The 25,211-nt window shown below is 31.8% G+C and overlaps 1 protein-coding gene across 1 annotated transcript in view; it reads left to right on the forward strand.

The window, feature by feature from the left end:
* The first annotated feature begins 1,371 nt into the window (after window positions 1-1,371).
* Window positions 1,372-25,211, forward strand: part of LOC122712177 (potassium voltage-gated channel protein Shaw-like) — a 40,188-nt gene continuing 16,348 nt past the window's right edge. The window contains exon 1 of the mRNA XM_043931600.1: window positions 1,372-1,774. The gene's annotated coding sequence lies outside the window, so the exon portion shown is untranslated. The remainder of the gene's footprint in view (window positions 1,775-25,211) is intronic.

The following is a 25,211-nucleotide window of genomic DNA, read 5'->3' on the forward strand; positions in this document are numbered from 1 at the left end:
TGGAATGTTACAGGGGATTTTAAGCAAATAACATAATTTATCTTTCTGTTGTTACATTTTTTAATACCGGGAAAGCAATATTATTATCCGTCTTCTAGGAAAGTAGATACCATGAAAATGCTACAAAAGGCTCAATTAAAATATTGAAATCCTTTGTTTCATAAAATGGATCAAATAAACAATTGTTTGTTGATTCTTTATCCACTGATGACCCTATAATTTCACGAAATATCGATAATTATAATATTATTGATTAATTAAAATATTTAATTAATCAATAATATCGAATACTTCATGATATTAAATATTTTAAATAGATAAATCTTTTTTTTTATAAATAGAATATTCATATTAAAAAAAATAATAATTTCTCGAAGAAATAATATTAAATGTAGGATAAATAGAATTTTCTCTGGATTGTGCGATATATTTTTTCAACACATCAAAAATTACCCGTTTTCTCTGTTCATTTAAATAATTAAAAAGTATAATTACTTTCAACGAACAATTCATTCTCCTTTTTTCAGTATCGATATATTTTTCAATACGATATTTCCTATTATATACCTAGCATTTTCTAAGTAATAATTCAATTTATAATTAATTTCAAGATAATCAACGAAACGAATCGTCGAACAAAATGAGAATAGAATTAACCCCCTTTCTGTCATTAAAATTCCAACGTCCAACGAGAAACTAGTGCACAACTCGGTCGAAACGAACTCGAAAGAGACCGGGGCTGAAAGAGTATAAAATCCGTAACAAAGAAGCTCGCGTTTCTCAACAAATAACCGTGTTTCTAAAACCGAAGCATCCCTGAAATCCGCTGAAACGCATTCTCTAATTCCCTCGAAACAAACAAACCGTCCACGCGTTTACGTACGTGTGTGTGTATACGTGCACACGCACGTTGCACCGAAAGTTGGGCAGAGAAGCAACTTGGCCGGAAGCGGATTGGCGTAGCCACGGTTGGAAAAGATCTCACGGAGAATCCAGTTGAATATTGCGCAACTTGCATCGTATCGCGCACCATCTCTGCGTATATGCACGACGAGAAAGAGAACAGAAACAAAGAAACAATCAGGAATGCAAGCTCCGAAAAAATCGGTGCTCTCGCGTAATCCGAAAAACCACGTCGCTCTCCTCTCCTTTCGTGCTAGTAGTCGTCGTGACGATCGTCGTGGTCGTAGTGACTACCCCAACGCATACGCACTCGGGCCTATGCGCGCGCCACTCGTCCCCACTATTGTCTCCATCTATCCCCACCTCGCCCCTCCTCGCAGTTTCAGTTGAAAGACAGAAACGGCGGCTTGATTCGAGGTCAGTTTAGTCCGCGCACGAGTCGAAATAAGCTGAGCTTTCGTTCTGACATCGTCGTAACATCGGGACAAATCGCGACACGAACGAATAACGATGATCTTTCGCTCGTATCGGGTGGTGGCACGGTGAGAATCAACCGGTAACCGAGATTCTTTTCGCTCGAGAGTCGGGATAAACGAACGGCGAGTCTAGTGTTGAGTAAAACGTATGCTGTAAAATATCGGTGACAGAAGAGGTTAGGCGTAGAGGAAGGGAAGGAAGAACGGACTGTGAGATCGTTGGCTTCGTCGAGTGTCGAGGCGAGTAGAGCTAGTGTTCATTGTGCCAGCCAACGGTTTACTTCGACCAGCGCCATCGTGACAAGGCAGCATCGACATGGAGGATACGGAAGCGGAATAGTGTCGTTGAGATGCCGTGAAGCAGTTCCCGAGACATGAAGAGAGCGCGACCGTGGGTAAGTAGATTTCTCTTCGTCGTTCTATCTGGATCGCTCGTCCTGAGTGGATCCTCGCCTCGAGGGACCCTTGGCCAGCCAAAGCTCAACCATCGGAGCGAATTGTGCTCGCCACGACGACTAATTATATTCGCCGCGTTTTGTCGACCGATTACTTCGCCGAGCGATCGCGAAGTCGAGAGTTTCTCGAGCTGCGACCGAGCTACGCCACCCGTATATACTATTCTATTTCAACTCTAATATTGTAATCTTGTTCTCATCGTTCTCCTTCATCCGCTTTGATCTCGTCCATCTTTATCCACGGTCAAATACTCGAGGATCCTTTCGCATCACGATTACATTGCAATCCGTAGTGTACTCAATACTCGCACGGATACACGTTCTTATTTCCTATTTTTCCAATCAGCTTCCTCTATTCTTCGCTCGTTCGATATATTCTTACAGCGAAGGTAGAGAAAACTAGGTGGTGATAGGATTCTTCGATCCTAAGGGTAGACTATTTTTAATATCGCCTCTTTTCGTTGCTTTCTCGCGCTCCATCAAGCGTGATCTCATTGAAACAGCGCCTTTAAGACACCCCCAACAGTGGAATGAGAGTAAAGAGAGCAGAATTCCGCGAGTCGATCGTTCTCTCGCTCTTAATCGCTCCTAACCCATATCAATCTTGGCGCAAAGCTATGGTTCGATGCACTCGTCTCGTGTATTCCTAACTTTCTTCCTCACCGTCGTTATCCTCCTTCTTCCGTTCTGCTCGCGCGAACTATTTTCGTTCATTGATTTATCGGATTCACCAGTTTCTCGCTTTCTCGCTCGATCGTCGCCGCCTGCCTACTTTGCCTTCCCCCGTTCACCCTCCGTGCTAGTTGTGTTGGTTCGATTTCGTTGCCGCTTCGACAGGTTAGTGCATCCTTCTCTCTCCTTCTCTTCCTCTCTCTTTCTCCTTCTCCCTCGCCCTCCCTTCCTCTCGTTCCCTAACCAACCCACTCTCTCTTTCCACTCGTCCGTTCCGTTCTTTCCTTTCGTTCGTCCCTGCACGTCGTTGGCTCGACACGAACGATCGAAAGAAGGAATCGCGGGATGGCAATGTTGGGCGTACCGAGCGCTTATATCGGCGTTTCGTGCACGCAGACTATCGATTCCACGCGACAAGGGGCCGACTGCTACTGCCGCCGCTCACCCCGACTTGTAAACCAGCTATGTGTACGAGCTTGTGGAAAGTCAGCTCGTTCCTGTCGTGACAGCACGCCGCCTTGTCTTTGCGTTAACGCCTCGTCTGTCGTGTCGCTCTGGGCGTGTGTGTGCGTGTGCGCGCGCGCGTGTGCGTGTGGTCAACAACCTTCCACTCGCGGAACGATGTCAACTACGCATATACATGTATATACCAGCCTACGATTATTTAATGGAGGCGATGGATGGATGAATTGTAACGGCGAAGGGACGGACCTACGTGCAATTTCTCGTGATTTCGGTGATCGATGCTCTAGGATAGTTTGCAGCGTGATCTCGGGGAACGTGGAGGGGTGAGAATTCTTGGCGGCTGCGGTCACCGGAATTTCGTAAGTTCCGGAATCTCGCGGTCGCTCCGGCTGGATAGTTCCGCCAACCTGCAATTTGTGATTTGGGACTATTAATAGTACGTGACGTGGCGATCATTTGCCACCGGCCTCTCATTTCGATGATTAATGATTATGCAAATGGGATGGAAGGATGTGCGCCTCGTTTTTATTTTATAATCGGTGTTTCATTGTTTAAAGTGGCAGGTAGAAAAAGGTAATTTAAAGGGAGCGTAAAGCGTTGGTATATTTTTAATAAAATGAAAACCTTTGTCCGTTCGTTTTTATAATGGTTTTAATTAAGTTAATGGAGTTTAGAAATTTTCGTTGAGATCAAATTAAATATTTCAAAATGAAATAAAATTAAACGAGAAAACTTGACTGTAACGCGATTACGAATGTTCGTTATTTATATTGCGATTTTTATTTCTAATTGTCCGTTGATAGAAATTCTGAATCAGAATATATAGATATTTCTAGTTGATGGATTTCCATTTTGCGAATTGGTGATTATACCGGCCAAACGAAGGAAATTCGCAATATATTTCATGAAAGATTCATCAAGTTGCGTATTAGATTTAGTTTCCATTTAAAATGGTAGCCAAACAATTTTGGAATGATCGTAAACATCGAGTGATTCGTGACGAATACGATGCGTCAGTCAATTACTCAATATTTCTTTACTCTCTTTATCCAATTATCTTTTTCAACGCGAGTTTTACGATATAAGAAACGACGTTGCAACAACGTTGCAACGCATTGACGATAAATCAAATTTATTATCGATATTATACCGCGTTACATCGAAAATGATTTACATCGACGCCATTTTCCCGATTTCATATTCGATTCGTGTGTATAATAACGGCAACGCGGCAATGTTAATCGAACAATGTTACCAATGAACCAATTATCCATAAATAAAATTCAGAAATCGCACGGAATTAGAAAAATTATTTCTACTATCAAAGCGCCGCGTATTTTCCTTTTCAATAATTCCCTCTCGCTTCCCTCGTCGTTTATTTGCACCATCCCCCAGAATTTTTCAGCTTGAAAAAACCCGGACGTCCTTTGTCTGCGCGCTTGAATTTTTCATCCCGTCTAACGCGGGATAAAATTTTCACGCGGGCAAATTTTTCACGCGGCCCCGTGAACGCGTGCCTGGGAACCGAAATTAACAGGGACCGCGTAATTATTCAGCGGTCAAACGTGGCCGCGTCAATCTTCTCGGTATTAAACGTTCCTCCCTCCCTCTCCCCTCCCCCCTCCTCTTTTTGTTAATTTATTCGCGCGCAATGTAACCGCGTACCCTTGGCGCTTTGCCACGCGAATTTCGCAGGTAATACATTATCGCTTAATGCCATTTATCGCGCTAATTACACGGATACGAGCGAGATACGCTTCCCCACGCTCGATTCATCGTCGCGGATACTTTTCACGTTGAGATTCTTCTTCCTCTTAAAATAAGTAAAATTTTTGTTCAAATGGAATTGGTATCAAATGGAATTGTTTTATATTAATATTCGCTACGCTTCGTGTTTGAATGATAATTAAAATTAATAAGTTCGTCGTGATGGGAATCGAAAATGCGAGAAAATATGATCGAATGGTATTAATTTGTAATTAATTATTGTTTTAACGCATTTATTTGTGCATTGGAAGGTATATCAAAGTATAAATATAAAGTTTTTGCGCTATATTTTTATCTTTTTGGTTTTATTCCGTTATATATTGTAGGGTATACGAATAAACGCTATTCTGTTACAAAGTAATTTAATTTAAATTACGCGAGTTGGCTCAAGGTATAATGATTAGATAAGTTACGAATTTGATAAAAATAAGATTAATAATTTGTGAATTTGAGAATTTGATGTTAAATAGGTTGATTTGTTGCATATAATAACATTTTTTTGTTTATAATTCTTTTAAATCTTAATTCTTTTATATTTCCAACGAAAGTTGCCTTCTATAATGATTATAAGATTTCATAGAATATATCTTGTATTTCGTTTGAGGAAGAATCCTAATTAATTAAAAGTAATTAGCTATCTTATGAATTAATTAAAGCATTATTAAGATTTGAATATAAATCGAGAAAGAAATCTAATTTAAAAGAAACAATAAGAAAGCATTACAAATACGAAATAATTGATTTTTCTAATAAATTAAGTATTCCTATCGACTTATTTTGAAAGAAACGATAAAAATACTTGATTATTTATTTTCATAATTCAAACAAATTTCAAGTATCTTTTCAACTCAAGTTTCTATAAATTAAAATTTTAACTTTCTGATCAAGTTTATCACAAAAAAAGAAAAAAAACATTAATAAATTCGCTAATGAGAATTCGAATCGAATCGTTTCGTCATTTCATATCGAGAAAAACGAGTATTACAAATTCCATTATCGTCAGTTTTGTGTTCACTATTTTCGCGTTAGCACAATAGAATTCGTTATCGCGAATTTCTTTTACTTCTAATGGATGCGATTCAACGACGACACACACAGTCCATCACCATCCTCAGTCTCCTCCCTTCTTCGCCATTTTCCATTTTTTATGGATCCACGCGGTCATCGTAACACCTTTTCCCGCCATTGCTCATCATCGTTTTTGATCGATCGAAGAATTGTGCGCTTCTGCCTATACGAAAAGATCGAACTCTACTCGTCTTGATCTTTTTTTATCCAAGAAAATGCGAACGAAATCCTTCCACACGAATCCTTTGTGCGATCCTCGAATTCTTTTACTTTTACTTTTAATATAAGATACTTTTAATATAAGATACTTTAATATAAGATACTTTTAATATAAGATTACTTTAATATAAGATATTCTTCTTAATAATAATAATAACAAAATCTCGATGCAATTCTTTTACTTTTACTTTTTTTAATATAAGATACTCTTAATAATAATAATAATAACAAAGTCTCGATGCAATTCTTTACTTTTACTTTTTTTAATATAATATAATACTCTTCTTAATAATAATAATAAAATCTTGATGCAATTCTTTTTTTTTTTTACTATATTTTATTTTTTTTAATATAAGATACTTTTTTTAATATAAGATACTATAATAATTATATTAAAGTCTCGATGCAATTCTTTACTTTTACTTTTTTTAATATAATATAATACTCTTCTTAATAATAATTATAAAAGTCTCGATGCAATTCTTTACTTTTATTTTTTTTAATATAAGATACTCTTCTTAATAATAATAATAACAAAGTCTCGATGCAATTCTTTACTTTTACTTTTTTTAATATAATATAATACTCTTCTTAATAATAATTATATCAAAGTCTCGATGCAATTCTTTACTTTTACTTTTTTTAATATAAGATACTCTTAATAATAATAACAAAATCTCGATGCAATTCTTTTACTTTTACTTTCACTTTTACTTCTTTTAATATAAGATATTCTTCTTAATAATAATAACAAAATCTCGATGCAAGGTCACGCGTATCCTGTTTCCATTTCACAAGCAAACACGACCTTACGATTGACAAACACTATCCTACGGGGAATCAATCGTGTACGCACACGTGAAAATCCGCCATTATCGTGGCGCGAACGGAGAACCCATTCGATCGCTATCACCTCGTTTCGCGTCAGCCCTCAAGTCGATCGGACTTGACCAAGGCGGACGAGATTCGACGATTGTACGTGACACCTCGTTCTTTGGATTTTCTCGTTCTTCACCATCGATCGTGCTCTACCCACGTTACCTCCACTAAACTTTTCATTCCAAGGTATTTCGTTCCATAGAATTATTGATTTATTTTCGCCATTTATCTTCTTTGATGACGTTTTCGAAAATAAAATAATCGAGGAATCTATTGAGGTATATAAATCGAATCGATATGTGATTATTGTAATTTAAATAATATTTAAAAAATATAATAATTTATAAATTAATAATTTAAAAAAAATAATAACCTCAACCTCAAAGATTTGTATCATATTATTATATTATAATAAATAATATAATAATAATTATAATAAATTATAATAATAATTATAATAATAATTATAATAAATTATAATAAATACGTGAACATAGAGGAGGAGGGAGTAAATGGCGAGACATTGAGAATATATAGGAAAAATTTCGATCAAGATCCTCTCGTATCTTATATTATATTATAAAAGGAAGAGTGAAAACGTATGCGGATGATAAGCTTTCGTTACATAAATTTCTCTCCCTCGTCGTATAAAGAGGAGCTCCTTGGCTTTATTCCTATCGGGGGGAGGGAGAAGGGTCGGGCTAGGTTGTCGGGAATCCGGTATTTCACTCTAAAAGTAAAACTCGATCGTCGACTTTACGATTCTGTAGGAGGCAGGAACGAAGTCACGTTGGCAGGTGGTTCGTGGCGAACGTTGACCGAGAATGAAGCAGTCTGCAACCCTCTCGAGCTGCCTCTGAGGTTAAACCACTTGTAGATTATTATTATTTTTTTCTTTCTTTCTTTTTTTCTATATACTTTGAAAGTTTCTTTTCAAATCTTTAAAAATTAATTATTTTTTTCTATTCGACTTATAATTAATTTGTGCAATTACAGTGATGCGATTTATCTTGTAAAAAGAAATGTTGTAAAAAAATGAATATTGAAGATATAGAAAAGTGAAAAAGAAAATGAAAAATTACTTATTTAAAAACTACTTTCAACATTGTAAATAACTTTTTGTTTTTGTTTGAAAAACGTGTGACTTGCACGCTTCAGAAATTAAATATAAAGTGTCCTATATAAAAATAAAAGAAGAGCAAACTTGGAAACTTTGTGTGGAAAGAAGGAGAAATGATAAACCAATCTGTTGTTTTTAGATCACATTTCTAAAACGAGCAAGTTTTACGTTTCAATCAAAACAAAAGAGTGTTCATATAACTTTAATTTTTCTACTCACATTTATTGAAAAATTTTTCTTTGATTTAGATAAGTGTTATTTTATGTAAAAATTATGAATAATTTTATTATCGTCTTATATATATATATAAAAAAAATGTGTCGTAAATTAATCAATAGATATAATACAATATATATTATGCGTTAAATAATTTAACACGTTTTTAAATTATGCTAACATTTTCATCAAACATTATTTGTTGATCTAATGAAAATTCATAATGCAATTAAATTCATAAAAAGTGTCGCCTGAATTTTGAAGAAACGTGTTACAAAAATTGAAGAGGTAATTAATATTATGAGGTAATTTATATGAGGTAATTTCAATCTTGATTTCAGGCAATATCGGTTCATGCATATTAAATAACATAATCTCATACATTTTGATACAGAAAGCTAATAAATATTAAAAATAATATATAATTTTATTTGGTTAAATATTATTTCCAAATAATTCCTCTTATTATATTTTATATTTATAACGACTATTAGAATTTGTTCACATTTGTTTCACATCTCAATAGAAAAGAAAAAGTATCTTCCAACACAAGTTTCAATAATTCTATTTATCAAGCGATCGAAGTTACATTTTATACACAGAACTCGTTCCAACTTCTTTAAGTGAAACGGGTCGATCATTTGGTATACATTCAACTCTCACTCTCCTGCCATTTCAATCTCCTATGATTTTGCCTTTGATTCGTTAATTTCTACAAACATCAATCGTGAGTGAAATGTATATATTTCTGCGGATATCGCTTCGTGATCGATAATATATTAATGTAATCAGAGGTTATCGATTATGCACTTTGTGGTACTCTGATTGGTAATTATTAAATCGGGAAAATCGGGAATCCGATCGAGCGTGGCCCAAAAACAAAATTTATATCCAAATTGTTATTAACGAAATAATTGTATATGCTTATCAACAATCAGAGGATTAAATTAAAAATATTAATCTGAAAATTTCACGGAAATATAAAATGAAAAGGAAAAATCATATCAGTCGTCGAAATATTCGCGTTTTCATTTTAAATTTCAAATTATTCGATTCGATTGTGCTCTCAAAAAAGAAAAAAAAAAAAAGGAAAATTATGCCGATTATTTTTAACGAAATTTCAATATTTTTGAATGAAAGAGATTTGATAAAACGTAAAGTTATCCTATTTCCTTTTCATTGATTTTTCTAGAAAAGTGGGGAGTTTAAGCAGGCGGAGAGTCGTAATTAAACACGAGAAACTCGGCGAATGAAGCGATGTAACTCCACTATTTCTAATAGCGTTGTATTCGCGTATAACGTGTGCATTATTCATGTTAAATCATTGAAAACGTAACCGTCCAAGTTAACATTATCGGTACGAAACGCTTGGTTATTCCTTGATAAACATGCTTCTCGGGAACGAAATCACAGTTCAAATATGTACGAAGATAATAATTTCGATGTTAAATACCTGATAAATTATTAAGCCGCTTAAAGTCAAGTCGTAGATTTAATCTTCTAAGCTTCTTTATTCCGCAAGAGTTCGTTAAAAAGTCAAAAGTATATATATATATATATATATATATATATATATATATATATATATATCCTTGGATTTGGAAACCTTGTAATAATAATAATAATAATAGTAACAAACAAGTTGATCGATTACTATTAACTTGTTTGCAATTGAGAAAAAAAAATTAAATATTTATCGAAATACCATTAACAATAGAGTAGAATTTATTCCTGAATTATTAATTAGTATATATAAAAACTTTGTTAATTAATGTAAAAATTATTTGTTGGTAATAATAATAATAACAAGTAAGTTGATCGATTACTATTAACTTGTTTGCAGTTGAAAAGAAAATTTAGAATTTATTCCTGAATTATTAATTAGTATATAAATAGTATTAAAATTAGTATATTAATATATAAAAAGTTTGTTAAGTAATTGTAAAAATTACTTGTTAACTTGTTTGCAGTTGAAAAGAAAAGATAGAGTTTAGAATTTATTCCTGAATTATTAATTAGTATATAAAAACTTTGTTAATTAATATAAAAATTACTTGTTGGTAATAATTATAATAACAACAAGCAAGTTAATCGATTACTATTAATTTGTTTGCAATTGAGAAGAAAAGATTAAACATCGTTTATCGATATATCGTCAATAATAGATAGAATTTATTCCTGAATTATTAATTAGTATGTATAAAAACTTTGTTAATTAATGTAAAAATTACTTATTAGTAATAATAATAATAACAAGCAAGTTGATCGATTACTATTAACTTGTTTGCAATTGAAAAGAAAATATAGAATTTATTCCTGGATTATTAATTAGTATATAAATAGTATTAAAATTAGTATATTAATATATAAAAAGTTTGTTAAGTAATTGTAAAAATTATTTGTTAACTTGTTTGCAGTTGAAAAGAAAAGATAGAGTTTAGAATTTATTCCTGAATTATTAATTAGTATATATAAAAACTTTGTTAATTAATGTAAAAATTACTTGTAATAATAATAATAACAACAAGCAAGTTGATCGATTACTATTAACTTGTTTGCAATTGAGAAAAAAATTTAGAATTTATTCCTGGATTATTAATTAGTATATATAATTAGTATAATATAATTAGTATATAAATAGTATTAAAATTAGTATATTAATATATAAAAAGTTTGTTAAATAATTGTAAAAATTACTTGTTAACTTGTTTGCAGTTGAAAAGAAAAGATAGAGTTTAAAATTTATTCCTGAATTATTAATTAGTATATAAAAACTTTGTTGAAAAGATAGAGTTTAGAATTTATTCCTGAATTATTAATTAGTATATATAAAAACTTTGTTAATTAATGTAAAAATTATTTGTTGGTAATAATAATAATAACAAGTAAGTTGATCGATTACTATTAACTTGTTTGCAATTGAGAAGAAAAGATTAAACATCGTTTATCGATATATCGTCAATAATAGATAGAATTTATTCCTGAATTATTAATTAGTATGTATAAAAACTTTGTTAATTAATGTAAAAATTAACTTGTTCTTACTTTTTTAATTTAAACTCGGTCGAGCAAAAAATTTCACGATACTCGATTACATCCAACGAATCTATAAAATCACACGAGACAAATTCAAAAAACAGCAAAAACTTCCCCCTATAGCGATATTTTCTTATCATTTGTGGGTTATCGTAACGGGTGGCGCGAGTTCTGAATCTAGTTTTCCCTTATCTGACTACTAACGACCATCCACCAAGCATTATTTTCTTTGTTTATATATCTCGATCATTATCCACCTGCTATTTCTTCTTATTTCTATGCGCAAAAAAAAAAAACAGTGTACAGATATAAGAACAGAAAAAAACAAAGAAAAACAAGTAAAAAAATTCTATTATTACATAAGCTTATTTAATCTCTTTACACCTTGAATTACGTTGACATGATCTCGTGATAAATATTTTTATTACGAAGTTAAACGGATATAATCTTCGGTTTCATATATCGTTTACATTGTCATAGCAGAAGGCTCGAAAAAAAGCGATACAGTTATTATCGAAGTGACCATTTGAAATTGAGACTAGCCTCAGAATTTGCAGAAACACAAGCCAGGAATATTATTTCGTTTCAGAGCGAAATAAATAGAGAAATAAAACAGATATTTTTATTTTATTCACGTTCGTTTTTTATTAAAAAACGAGCAAGATAAAATTTCTAACTTCAAGATACTCGTGTCAAATCTATTCTAATTGCCACGATGATCTTATTTTATTTATCACAATTCTAATTCTCTTATTCCAATGCAATGAATTGACAACGATCTTATTCTATTTAAAAATACTCTCGATGGTCAACGTTCGATTGTCCGATTAAATTTAATTGTATTACAAAAAGAAGTTCGTTTCAAACGTTTTCACACGTCTCACGCTCGCTGTCACATGCGTTGAATCGATCGATTTCCCGCAATTGAATATTTTCATCGAGGAAGGACGAGCGATATTTTTCCAACGATCTTGCTCTAATGGAATGGAAGAACAAAGTACGGAATAAGAATGTACGAAGATCGAGGATGTGAAGGGTTGAAGACGAGGCCAGGTTGGTTATAAATCTCCGGCTGGTTGAAAGTGGGTTTCATTGCTCCCGGTGTAAAGGGTCGGTAATTAAACCGCGGCAAGAGCCCCTACAATCCTGTAGAATTGTAAATCCACTGCTACTGTAATCTGATAATTGCGGATTACAGTAATGAGATAGATAAGCGTTTAACCAGAAAATAGGTTCAATGCACGCGTGTTCAGATCGCGTACGTCGAGTTTCACGCTCGAGGAAGCGGGTGATTATTTCAAGGTGGCCACGTCCACGCCGAAAATTTCGTCCCCTCCCTCCCTCCCTCCTCCTCCTGTGCTTCTAAATTTTAACTTTTCAACCAACGTATTAAACAACGCGCTCGATACGTTTCGACGACATTTCGCGGATTAATAATAACATTTCCCGTTTTAATGATATTTTATTAAACGAGGGGGGGGAGGGGGATCGTATTTCTAGCTTCTACGAGGGATGAACGAACGAACGAACGAAACGAATCGAACGAATAATGATAAGGATTGTTGAGATTGTCTCTTCTCCGTTGAAGAGGAGAGGGTTAAATCAATCGTTTATGCGTTCATAATATCAATTTATTAGGCTGGAAAGAAAGTTTTTAAGAAGGTTTTTGGTATTTTTATTTGATAAATATTCTATTTCCGATTAAATTGCATCGAGTTTGTATATGATTTTAAAGTGTATTTTTCGCTCTGTGAAAATGTGATATTAATTTTATTTTCGAATTAGTTTCTCTGATTTTTTAAGGGTGATTTTTGATGGACAAAAGTAGCAAATTCGAACAATTTTCCTATTCCAGGAATTTTGTTTGACATTGATTGCAATGGTCTTTTGATTAATAAAATTTTGTTTGAGCTAGGATATGTGCATTTGAATTTAATAGTTAAAAACTGCAACAACTTTCTATCCGATCTAATATTTTCTCTGGTTGATACGAACAAAGCAAAGATTATTATCGGAAAATAATCATTGCCGATTTCTATGGTTCTATGGTTGCCGACTCATTGGTTCAAAATTTTATTTTTATTTTGTTATCGTTGCACTCTTTTACGTTTTCGAGTAGTGAGATGAATTCTAGGGAAAGTTGCCTATTCGTAAGATATTTTTATATTTTACGCTGATTTTTAACAATTTTAATTGGCGGTTTTTTATTACCCGAGAAATAATAAATTTTAAGCAAGGTTACTTTACGACACGAAATTCCAGATTGCAGATAGCCAATTCTATGCCTACGATATTTTAAAGTTTTCTTACGATTTAAACTACGCGCTGGACTGGAAACCGCAGAGAAGCTGGCGGTCATATTGATTTACGAGGCCGTTTACATATGGTAGAGACGCGGAAGATAATAAAAAATAAAATGGAAAATAAGAGTGGAAAGTTTGGACGTGTTCCAAAATAATTTTTCAACTTGCCTATCAAAATTACCATTTATCGTGTTAATGACGTTGGAAAGAAAGCGTGATAATTACGTCTTCTTTTGCATTATTAAATTATTAAAATTATTAAAATTATTAAAATATCACTTGAATAGAATTATTAATTAGAATATTATTAGAGATGTCTAATTGTCGTTATTAAAATAATTATAGAATATTTTATCGATTGAACTTGGCGAAACTATTTTATTCTCGATACAACACAGTATCGATAAAACGAAAGAGCGTAAAATTTGAATTGGACTTGCTTCAATTTGCATATAAATACCGGAGAGGAAAAAAAAAAAAAAAATGTTAAAACAACGGTGAACGAATGAAATTTCATTCCCGTTCGGGCATCAATGTCCGATGCTCCATCGTTTTATTAAAAACTTCGTGAATACTAACCTCAAATGTAGACCAATATGGCGTCGACAGTAGCGCCAAAGCGAATATCAGCCTGATTTCCATAACAAACCGCGGGCAAAAGTAAATTAAAAATTCACGCGTCGTTGAAGCGTTTTATTGAAAGTTGGAAAACACGCGTGAATAAGCTAGGAATTAAAAGTGTCCAAACGAAGTTGTTTGTACGAATCGAAAGATTTTTTTTTTTCTTTTTTGTTTTTATAACGATCTTTTAGGAGAAAATAGCCCAAGGATGATTTTCTAATGGTTATGGATACATGTGTATATATACATACATATGTATAATTCCTTTCAAAAAAGGATAAAAGCCTTCTCAAAGTAACCGCGTTTGAACAAGATAGTGTTAGCTGCTTTTCAAACAGTTTTAACCCGATAGGAAAATACGAAAATACCGACCGCGTTACTCACGGTGATTACTCTCATTAAATTGAAAATACTAAAGTCGATTGGATTTTGATATACTTTAGACACGATTTCTATTTATTCGCTCGTTGATTAATAAATGGAATCATATTGAATTCGAAAAATTATTTCAGGATTCAGATATTTGAGATGAAAAGCACGAAGCTTTATTACTGTCATAATAGTTTTCTTCTACTTGTCCGACTGTTCTATACTCGTCTGGTGACGCGTAGCTTCATTCTACTTGCTCGATTATAACTGATCTGTACTACTTTTAATGACCATTTTCAACGTTTCCTCAAAACGTTTTTTCATTATTTTAAACTGTTCGACGAATCTTTGAAATAGTTTTTTAGTTTTCCATTCCTTATGAGATACTGTTACAATTTAATAACGTTTAACATTATTTTCATAATCATGATTGCATTTTCATAATCGTAATGAGTTTATTAAATTTGGTAATACATACTGATCGATCAAAAAGTTTTTTTTTTTTCTTTATTTCAGTTTGCGTAGAATATATATATATATATATTGTATTATTTTATTGTAACTGATAGTTTCAAATCGTGAAATTTTACAAATAAAATTAGTTCCATTATGCAAGGGAACCCAGATGTTACTAGTTAAATTTGAAACAAATTTTTCTCCCAAGTTGCTTCGGAAAAAACGTACCTTGTTTTAACGTAATTTCCGAGATAATCAGCAATTCACAGGCGTTCCCTCGGTTTCTTAAAGAATTCAACTGGGTTCATCGTAAAAAGAAAATCGTGAAATAGGTCGTTTCCAAGCTGGAAAATATGAAAGGAATCGCGCGATTATCAGCGAGGGTAAAACACTAGTTGCATAATATATTTATAATAAGCAACGAGAAACTACTTTCCAGACGACACGTTGATTCTGACTACAGAATTCTGTATATATATATATATATACTGAAATTCTGTATATACGAAATATCTGATAAAAAGAAAGTAAATAAATTTAGGGAAGGGCAAGAGATTAATCAGAGAAATCTGAGAATATTTCGAGAGTTAATTATAAATTTAGTTTATAATTAAATTCGAATAGTAGTAGATAATTAATATCTTTTTTTTTTTCAATTTTAATAAGTAAATAAAAATGTTGTTTGTCATTTGTCAATTTAAGAAAATAAAATTTTTAATATTTAATAGTAGTAGAGGAGATGGGATAAAGATACAATGATTAGGAAACTGGAACATGATATATGTAGATTGTTTTGAAGATTAAATTAGTTTCTGTAGTAATATAAATTGCAGATTATCTTCTAATTGGTTCTATCTACTTGTCCGAGCGTAACTAATCTGTGCTACTAATCTAATTATACTCATCTTATTTCACATGTCTGATCACAACTTGCCTCTACTACTAATCTAATTATATCCATCTTATTTCGTCCGATCACAACTCCCTTATTCTACTTGTCCGTACTGTAGTGGTAATCCTATTACATTTGTCTGGCCACGTCTTTCTTATTCTATTTACCCGGTCTTTGTTATTTCACTCGTCTGGTCATGATTTGGCCTTCTCTCAAGTTTCTTTTATTTTCTTCTTATTATAATTGAACTTTATTTATTTATCTGATCATTTCTAACTCTCGTTCTAAGGCTTTCAACGTACGATGATGAAAACATAAAATGAACATATATTAGTAGAAAATATTTTTCATAATTTAAAGTATCAAAAATTTTGAATTTTTAACTTTTCTGATTTTTATCAGCTAAGTTTAATAGATATAGTTGATCGAATATTTTAATTAAACGATATATGTCTTTCTCAACTTTTTGTTGATAAAATAATATAATAGTAGATAGCAACTTTTTGTTGTTGTTACAAATATTAAATTAGACATACAAATTTGCAATTGTATATCAATATAATTTTCATATCTGTTAAAATTGAATCAGATGCAATCGTATATATCCGCATTTAAGAGAAGCAATGCCCTTTTTTTACGCATTTGTTAATGGAGTTTAGAGAGTCTCCAGGGAGAAAACGATTAAGGAAGAGGAAAAAATCGTGAAAAATGGACCACCAAGAGGGCGACACGGAAATGTTTTATAGCCCCTCGAGCTTAAGAGTTTCCTGGCAAGCGCACGCGCTGTGATTTGTATTATTGGCGAAGAAAAAGTTTTAAATTGATGAAAAATGTGGAAAGTTTGCTCCTATTTGCAATCAGTGCCCATACGAATCGATAGTTTCAACCTAATCATCTATTATTAATATATTGGGAATAATCCCGAAAAAAAACGTACATTTCCTTCGATATTTTATAAAATTTTGATACAATATAAATGTAGGAAATAATGAAAATAGTAGAAGATGGAAAAAAATTTCATTAGGAAAAATTAAATAGTTTTGAATGTAGCGTGGTATGCGTGTATTGCGGATGTGCGTGTACTGGTATTCTGAAAATGAAGATATTACCAACGTTTCGAGATATACAGTTGAAAAAATACTGTTCCATTTAAGAAAATAAACACGAAATTATAATATGTAATATATCCACCGCATACAAATGGTTCAACTTTTTGAAGTTAATCCAAAGTTACCAGAAACCAAAACGAAATTGGTATTTTATCAATAATGATGTAAATTATTGTAACTTAATTATCTGCATGAGAATTAAAATAATCTATTAAACTCGGCTGATCAAAATCAAAAAAAGTTAAAATTCAAAATTTTTGATACTTCAAATTATGAAAATTTGTTTACTATTATATTATTTTATCAACAAAAAGTTGAGGAGAGACATATACCATTTAATTAAAATATTCTATCAACTATATCTATTAAACTTAGCTGATAAAAATCAGAAAAGTTAAAAATTCAAAATTTTTGATACTTATAAAAATTTATTATGAAAATTTTTCTACTATTATATTATTTTATCAACAAGGACTTGAAGAGGAGCGAATACCATTTAATTAAAATATTCTATCAACTATATATATTAATATTCCATTAAATTTAGCTGATCAAAATAAAAAAAGTTAAAAATTCAAAATTGTTGATATTTCAAGCGATGAAAAATTTTTCTACTATTATATTATTTTATCAACAAAGGGCAGCACATGTATATTAATATTCTATTAAACTCAATTGATAAAAATCAGAAAAGTTCAAAATTGTTGATATTTCAAGCGATGAAAAATTTTTCTATTATATTATATTATATTATATTATATTATATTATATAACTATTATATTATTTTACTAACAAGGAGTTGAGGAGAAGAAGTTGCGCATATCGTTTAATTCGCAAATTGAATACAGATCAGGGTGTGTATACTTTAGGCGTGGACTAATTGTGAATTGCTGTTCGTACAAGGCTTAAGCACATGCTCTAGATAGAAAATTGGTGATATGCAGCGTTATGTATAGATACTGACCTTAATACCGCTATACGTTAAATAGATAAGGATATACATGGAGGAATGCTGCTTATGCATGTACATACGTGCATACGTTGCTTACCGGATCATTTAAATTTATGCATATTGCAATAAGATGTAATGCAACACAACAACAACTTGTTGTTTCGAATATTAATGTTGTTTCGAAATAAAATTTTAATAAGTGAAAAAAAAAAGAAAAGGAAAAGGAAATTTTACGTGATACTTTTGCCTATCCCTCCCTTTTTCTCAACTCCTCTCGAAATTCTTTATCGAAATTTTTCGTCGACACATGCTTAAGAAATCACGTACATCCGACATGGCGGAGAATTGATACATTAATCACGCTTGAACTGGAATTGGAATGTCACTTCAATAGCTCCTTTGCTACGGTTTCACGGAAACCTCCCAATGATCCTGTCACGTATTATCAAGCCTCTGATAGTAATTCGGTATCGACGGAGATTCCAACACCCTTCGATATTCCATCCAACACTTCTTCTCCCTTCCGAAACGTTGCCTCTTCCCGCACGAGAAATTTTATTCACGAATACGTTAGAAAATATTTAGAAGAAAATTTAATAAAAAATATAATGCGATAAATAAATCGTGTTTTTCTTCCCACGTTTGATAATCGTTCATCAACATTAACGATTGAAGATTTGCACTCGTCAGAAATGCATAACCAAAGGGAGAATTGAGAATCGTATTTATATATGCAAAGCATATATTTGTGTGTATATATCTTTATCGATCGTTTCATTTGTCATTAGAATTATCAAATCGAATAATATCATTGGAATTCAAACTTTGTGTAATTCTGCAAAAAGCATTAATATTACGATAATTTTCTGAATAAACACCATTATAAAAATCATTATCGATAGTTTAAAATAATACTAATTGTTCGATATTAAAACCTCCTTGCTCCTCTTTTGCATTTTTATTATATTACGCGTAAAATTTTTTTGTTTCGTTTTATTAATTCAAGTTTATTATTATCTCGAAATTAATTTAACCTGAAAATTTCTATCGGAATTATTATTCTAGCAGGATAGAAAGAACAAAAAACGATCTCGAAACATCTATCGTAAAATTAATTATCTGGTTTAACGAATTACCAGTAAAGCATACGAAATTACGAATTATTATATTTACACGATAAAATATTATCTTCATTTTTTTTAAGTAGTTTCTCTTGTAGTTTCTCTTATTTATTAAGTGATTTTAATTTTTTTAAAATATTAATATTAACAATTGTCTCGTCTTCTCTCGTGTAAACATTTATGTTACGTAAGAAATAACAATATATGTTGAAATACCTCCATACAATTATCGTGCACGCAACGTAATATCATTTTATGCAAATTTTCGTGATGCATTAAGCATAACCAGTTTCGCTATCAGCATGGCTGTTGGCCAAATTGGACTCCACTTTTTGTGCTAAATTAGTCGAGTAGGTAACGTGCACTCGAAGATGAGGACATTTGGACACAATGGTATAATAAAGAGTTTGTATTTTTAGTTGTCCCAGTTAAGTGCAATTGTTAAATATGCACACGTCAATATCGAAGTCACGAAAGCGTATAATTAGAAAATATTCGCGAACCGCGAAACATTCGGGGTGGTTCGATCTTTCGATGTCGTGGATAATTTTAACAAACTCGACCAAAGACACGAGCGAAACTGTGAAATTGAGAGAATCGCAATTAGAGAATAAACTTTCAAAGACTTTGTCAATTAACGTATACGTATTTTTTTAATTATTATTATCAATTATTATTATCAACAGAAAAAGCGGAAACTCTCGTTTTTATTAGAACTTGAAGAATATAGAAAAAAAAAAGAAAACGATATTATTCATTAAGCGGGTAAAAACAATATTAGATTATCATTAAATCATTTGTTTTTATAATTTTCAATTCTTAATAATCATCATACACGAAACATATATATATAGAAAAAAAAAAAGAAAACGATATTATATTCACTAAATATTAAATTACCACTAAATCATTTGTTTTTATAATTTTCAATTCTTAATAATTGTCGTACACGAAACATATATATAGAACAAAAAAAAGAAAGCGATATTATATTCACTAAGCAGGTAAGATTGTTTTTATAATTTTCAATTCTTAATAATCGTCATACACGAAATATATATATATATACATAGAAAAAAAAAGAAAACGATATTATATTCACTAAGGATAAAAACAATATTAGATTACCATTAAATTATTTGTTTTTATAATTTTCAATTCTTAATAATTGTCGTACACGAAACATATATATATTGGAAAAAAAAAGAAAACGATATTATATTCAATAAGCGAATAAAAACAATATTAGATTACCACTAAATCATTTGTTTTTGTAATTTTCAATTCTTAATAATCGTTGTATGTTCAATTCTTAATAATCATGAAACATATATATAGAAAAAAAAAAAGAAAACGATATTATATTCAGTAAATATTAAATTACCACTAAATCATTTGTTTTTATAATTTTCAATTCTTAATAATCGTTGTACACGAAACATATATATAGAACAAAAAAAAGAAAGCGATATTATATTCACTAAGCAGGTAAGATTGTTTTTATAATTTTCAATTCTTAATAATCGTCATACACGAAATATATATATATATACATAGAAAAAAAAAGAAAACGATATTATATTCACTAAGGATAAAAACAATATTAGATTACCATTAAATTATTTGTTTTTATAATTTTCAATTCTTAATAATCGTCGTACACGAAACATATATATAGAAAAAAAAAACGATATTATATTCAGTAAGCGGATAAAAACAATATTAGATTACCACTAAATCATTTGTTTTTATAATTTTCAATTCTTAATAATCGTCGTACACGAAACATATATAACATATATATATATATATATAATATGTGAATAAGAACGAGAGAAACGTCGTCACTGACATCAATGACGAACGAAACAATAAAATCGAGCGTTTAAAAAATAAAACGCACAACTTCCTCCCAGAGAAACTTCGCTGATTTTCCATATATCCAGCCAGCATCCAGGCCAGAATCATTCATCCTCCCGACGTTCCATTTCAGGAGATGAATATCGATATTCCGGTTGAAACGTTGTCAGACGACGAGAGAAGAAGAAGAATGGGGGGAAGGAGAGTGAGGGGGGGGGGGTATCTTCATTTTTCACGTATTAAACGCCTTCGAAGAATCGGCGCGATGCCGCGAAAAATGTCGCGATTCACGGCAATTTGCGTCAACGCTCGACGGATAAAAAGGATTTTTTTTCTTTCCTTTTATCCCTCCCTCCCCCCCTCTCCCTCCCTCTCCCCGCGTCAAGGATACGGAGATGAATAGGAATTCGCCACTGCCTTGTTCGCCACTTGTCCGATCACAATCATGTTTGCATTTCCCTTATCCCCTTATATTCGTGGCTGACCCAACAAGTTTTATTCTACTTCCGTTTCTATACCACTACGAGTTTTTCCTCGATAAAACGATCAGATCAGATGGAAAGAAACATAAAACTTGAGGGAGGCGAAGTAAAAGGCGAATTAATATGAATTTTTTTTTTTTAAATTTTTTAAGATGTTATAAATTCTTGGAACCAGAATCGTTAACGTTGAAGTTGAAAAAGTAACTGGTTAAAAATTTCGAGCAAAGTTGCTTCAAGTAATTATAATTTATGTATAATAATATTTATTCAATTTATTACATATATTATCACAGTCATTATAATCGCTTTTCACAATTATTTCGTTTTAAACAATAAATTATCGAAATATGTAACTTCATTCCGTAACCAATTAAAATTTTTCTGCCAGAAAACTTGCATACATTTACTACATAAGACACGTATGTTCGTCTCAGCTGTGACACATAAACAGTGAATCAGTCAAGCTATGCATCATCCGTTCAGAATCCAGAAACGCTGAATTCTATTTCTCGACAATACCAGCCTCCGACTTGCCGTCATAAATCTTGCCTTTGTCCTAACGGCAAACGTCCAACAGTTATGATCCCAAGCTCGAGCTAATAAAAAAAGAACTTCCTTCTCGCGAATATCGAAATTTCTTTTCTCTTCTCTTCTCTTCATCGCTCCCTTCGTGAAAAAAGATTTCTTCCTTCGTCGAAATCGATCGAAAAAAACTCGTACAGAGAAAGAAAGAAAGAGAGAGAGAGAGAGAGAGAGAGGGATAATTTTTATATCCCTTGAATTTTTCAATTTGGTCGGGGAAAAAATGGCCACGGGAATCGCGTGACAATCGACGATCACTGGCCGCGTGGAGGCATCATCTCATCCGCTGGAGGAGGGGGGAGGAAAAAACTTGTCTCTCGTCGACAGTGAAAAAGCGGAGAGCATTCGTTAAAGCGACCGAAAATTAAATTCCCCGTTATTGATGACCAATGCCCCTATAAATCAAACTAACTGACAAAAAGTGCTCGCCGCCTGGTTGCGTCCATTCTCCCCTTCCTCCTCTCTCTCTCTCTCTCTCTCTCTCTCTCTCTCTCTTCGGCCCCCGTAAAGTTTCCATTTAACGGGAAAACGTTGGCTGTTCGATATCACGCGATGGTGTGAATCGGATATAATAGTGGTAAACACAAAGTTTTCCTGCCTCGATAAATGCAACACGCGTGTATCGCGTGTAACACCTGGAAATTTTCACCCGGTCACTCGTTCGAGGTGATAAAAATTACGCGTGTTGTAGAACACTCGAATTGTCGAATATAGCGCCATTTTTTTTTTTTTTTTTTTTCATAACTTTTATTTTACTATCACACTCTCGTCCGTGTCCTAACTACGATCTTCTTTTCTTTCTCTTTTCGTAAAATCTAGAAGAGAATTAACAAAGTATTAAAATAGGCAAAAATATGTTTCAAAGGGAAGAAAGAAGAAATTTCGGATGACGATAAAATCAGGGATTCGAGTCCCTGATTTTAGGATTAGGCATCGTCATCGCCATTCCGATGACTCTTGGCAACGATTCACGATGAAATCGGCTTACACCGATGGAAATGGGGACGTTGAACCTCGTACGAGTATCCTTCCGGATTCGCTTCAAGGATCGGTGGAAACGTAGAATTTGTAGCGTTTCCATCTACGATTGTACGATCGGAAACGGATAGTTTTTCCGTCCCATTCTCCATCCCCTTTCCCAAACAAACGACGCCGCTTTTGTTGCGTTGATCAATTCGATGATCACGTTGAAAATCTATATTGCGGAAGTGGAGACGATTAGTGGGAAAGGAAGAAGAAGAGTACAAGGATGATTGTACAATGTTACGATCGAAATATTTTACGTATCCGGAATCCAGGCGTCCTTAATCCCCGTATACTGTTGAAGGGTCAACCGTCTTGGCGAATAGTGTGCAATAGAGGCTGTAGATATACGAACACAGAAACGGAAGAAAGGCTGAAGTATCCTTGAAACACAAGAGGTATACGTTGAAAGATGTACATAGCTCGATAGACAGAGGATTTCTAGTGGCAAACAATCGCGATTGGAGCCGTCCTGGCTCGTCGTTTTCTATTCCCCGAACACGAGTGCTTGTCGTTGGAATTCCAATAACGTTTTTCGAATCGATATTCATTAGAGATCAAGTATTATTATTCGATTATTATTGTCGCGAACTACGATAAGGATAAGGCGTAATAAATTTAACAAATGCTATTTAACCTCGTGGAAACGCTGATATATATGTATATAAGAAAATTTGGAATAATATTTCATTTTATTTTATTAATCGCTGCTTTCAAAGTATCTTATAAAGAGGTTAGTTATAATTGGTGATGGAGGTGAATTTAATAGTTGAAGTTGCTAATAATGTTACTAATAATTATTTTAATAATTTATTGCTCAAAACGCAATAATAATAGCAAATAATTATGATTCTAAACGGTCGAGGTTACATGAGAAGGTTACGAATCAATTATAATAGCTATGGATAGATGTTATTCGAGCATTTTAATAAGTAATTAATTTAAAGTAATTAATTATTGGAGATTTTTAACTAGTTACTTTTTCAATTTAATTAAATTAGTTACTTTTTCAATTTAATTAAATACTCAATTCTGGTTACAACTTTTGCAATTATTGTAAAACAATTATAATAGCTACGAATAAATGTTATTTAAGCATTTTAATAAGTAATTACTTAAAGTAACTTTATTCGAATTACTTTTTTAATTTAATTGTAGAACAAATATTACAAATATTGCAAATATTGTAGAACAATTGTAGAACAACTATAATAGCTACGAATAAATGTTATTTAAGCATTTTAATAAGTAATTACTTAAAGTAATTTTATTCAACTTACTTTTTTAATTTAATTAAATATCTCCAAATCTGATTACAATTGCAATTATTGTATAATTTTGCAATTATAATAGCTATGAATAAATGTTACTCAAGCATTTTAATAAATAATTACTTAATATAACTTTACTCGAGTTACTTTTCCAATTTAATCGAACTCCCAATTCTGTTTATAATTGGAATTATCATAGAACAATTATAATATCTACGAATAAATGTTATTCAATAAGTAGTAACTAATATCTATGAGTAAATGTTACTTTTCCAATTCAATCGAACGCCGAATTCTGTTTATAATTGGAATTATCGTAGAACAATTATAATATCTATAAATAAATATTATTCAATAAGTAATAACTAATATCTATGAGTAAATATTACTCAATAAGTAATAATTTAATTTTAGTAAATAATTACTCAACTTTATTCGAAATTAAGTAGTAACTTTCCCAATTCTGGTTACAACTGGAATTATCGTAGAACAATTATAATATCTACGAATAAATGTTACTCAATAAGTAATAACTAATATCTATGAGTAAATGTTATTTTTCCAATTTAATCGAACTCCCAATTCTGTTTATAACTGGAATTATCATAGAACAATTATATCTACGAATAAATGTTACTCAATAAGTAATAATTAATATCTACGAATAAATATTACTCAATAAATAATAATTTAATTTTAATAAATAATTACTTTATTCAAAATTAAGTAGTTACTTTCCCAATTCAATCGAATGTCCAATTCTGTTTATAATTGAAATTATCATAGAACAATTATAATATCCACGAGTAAATATTACTCAATAAATAATAACTTAATTTTAATAAATAATTACTCAACTTTATTCGAAATTAAATAGTTACTTTGCCAATTCT

This window comes from Apis laboriosa, unplaced genomic scaffold (assembly GCF_014066325.1).
Source record: "Apis laboriosa isolate Shangri-la unplaced genomic scaffold, ASM1406632v1 scaffold19_cov150, whole genome shotgun sequence".
Classification (NCBI taxonomy): Eukaryota; Metazoa; Arthropoda; class Insecta; order Hymenoptera; family Apidae; genus Apis; species Apis laboriosa.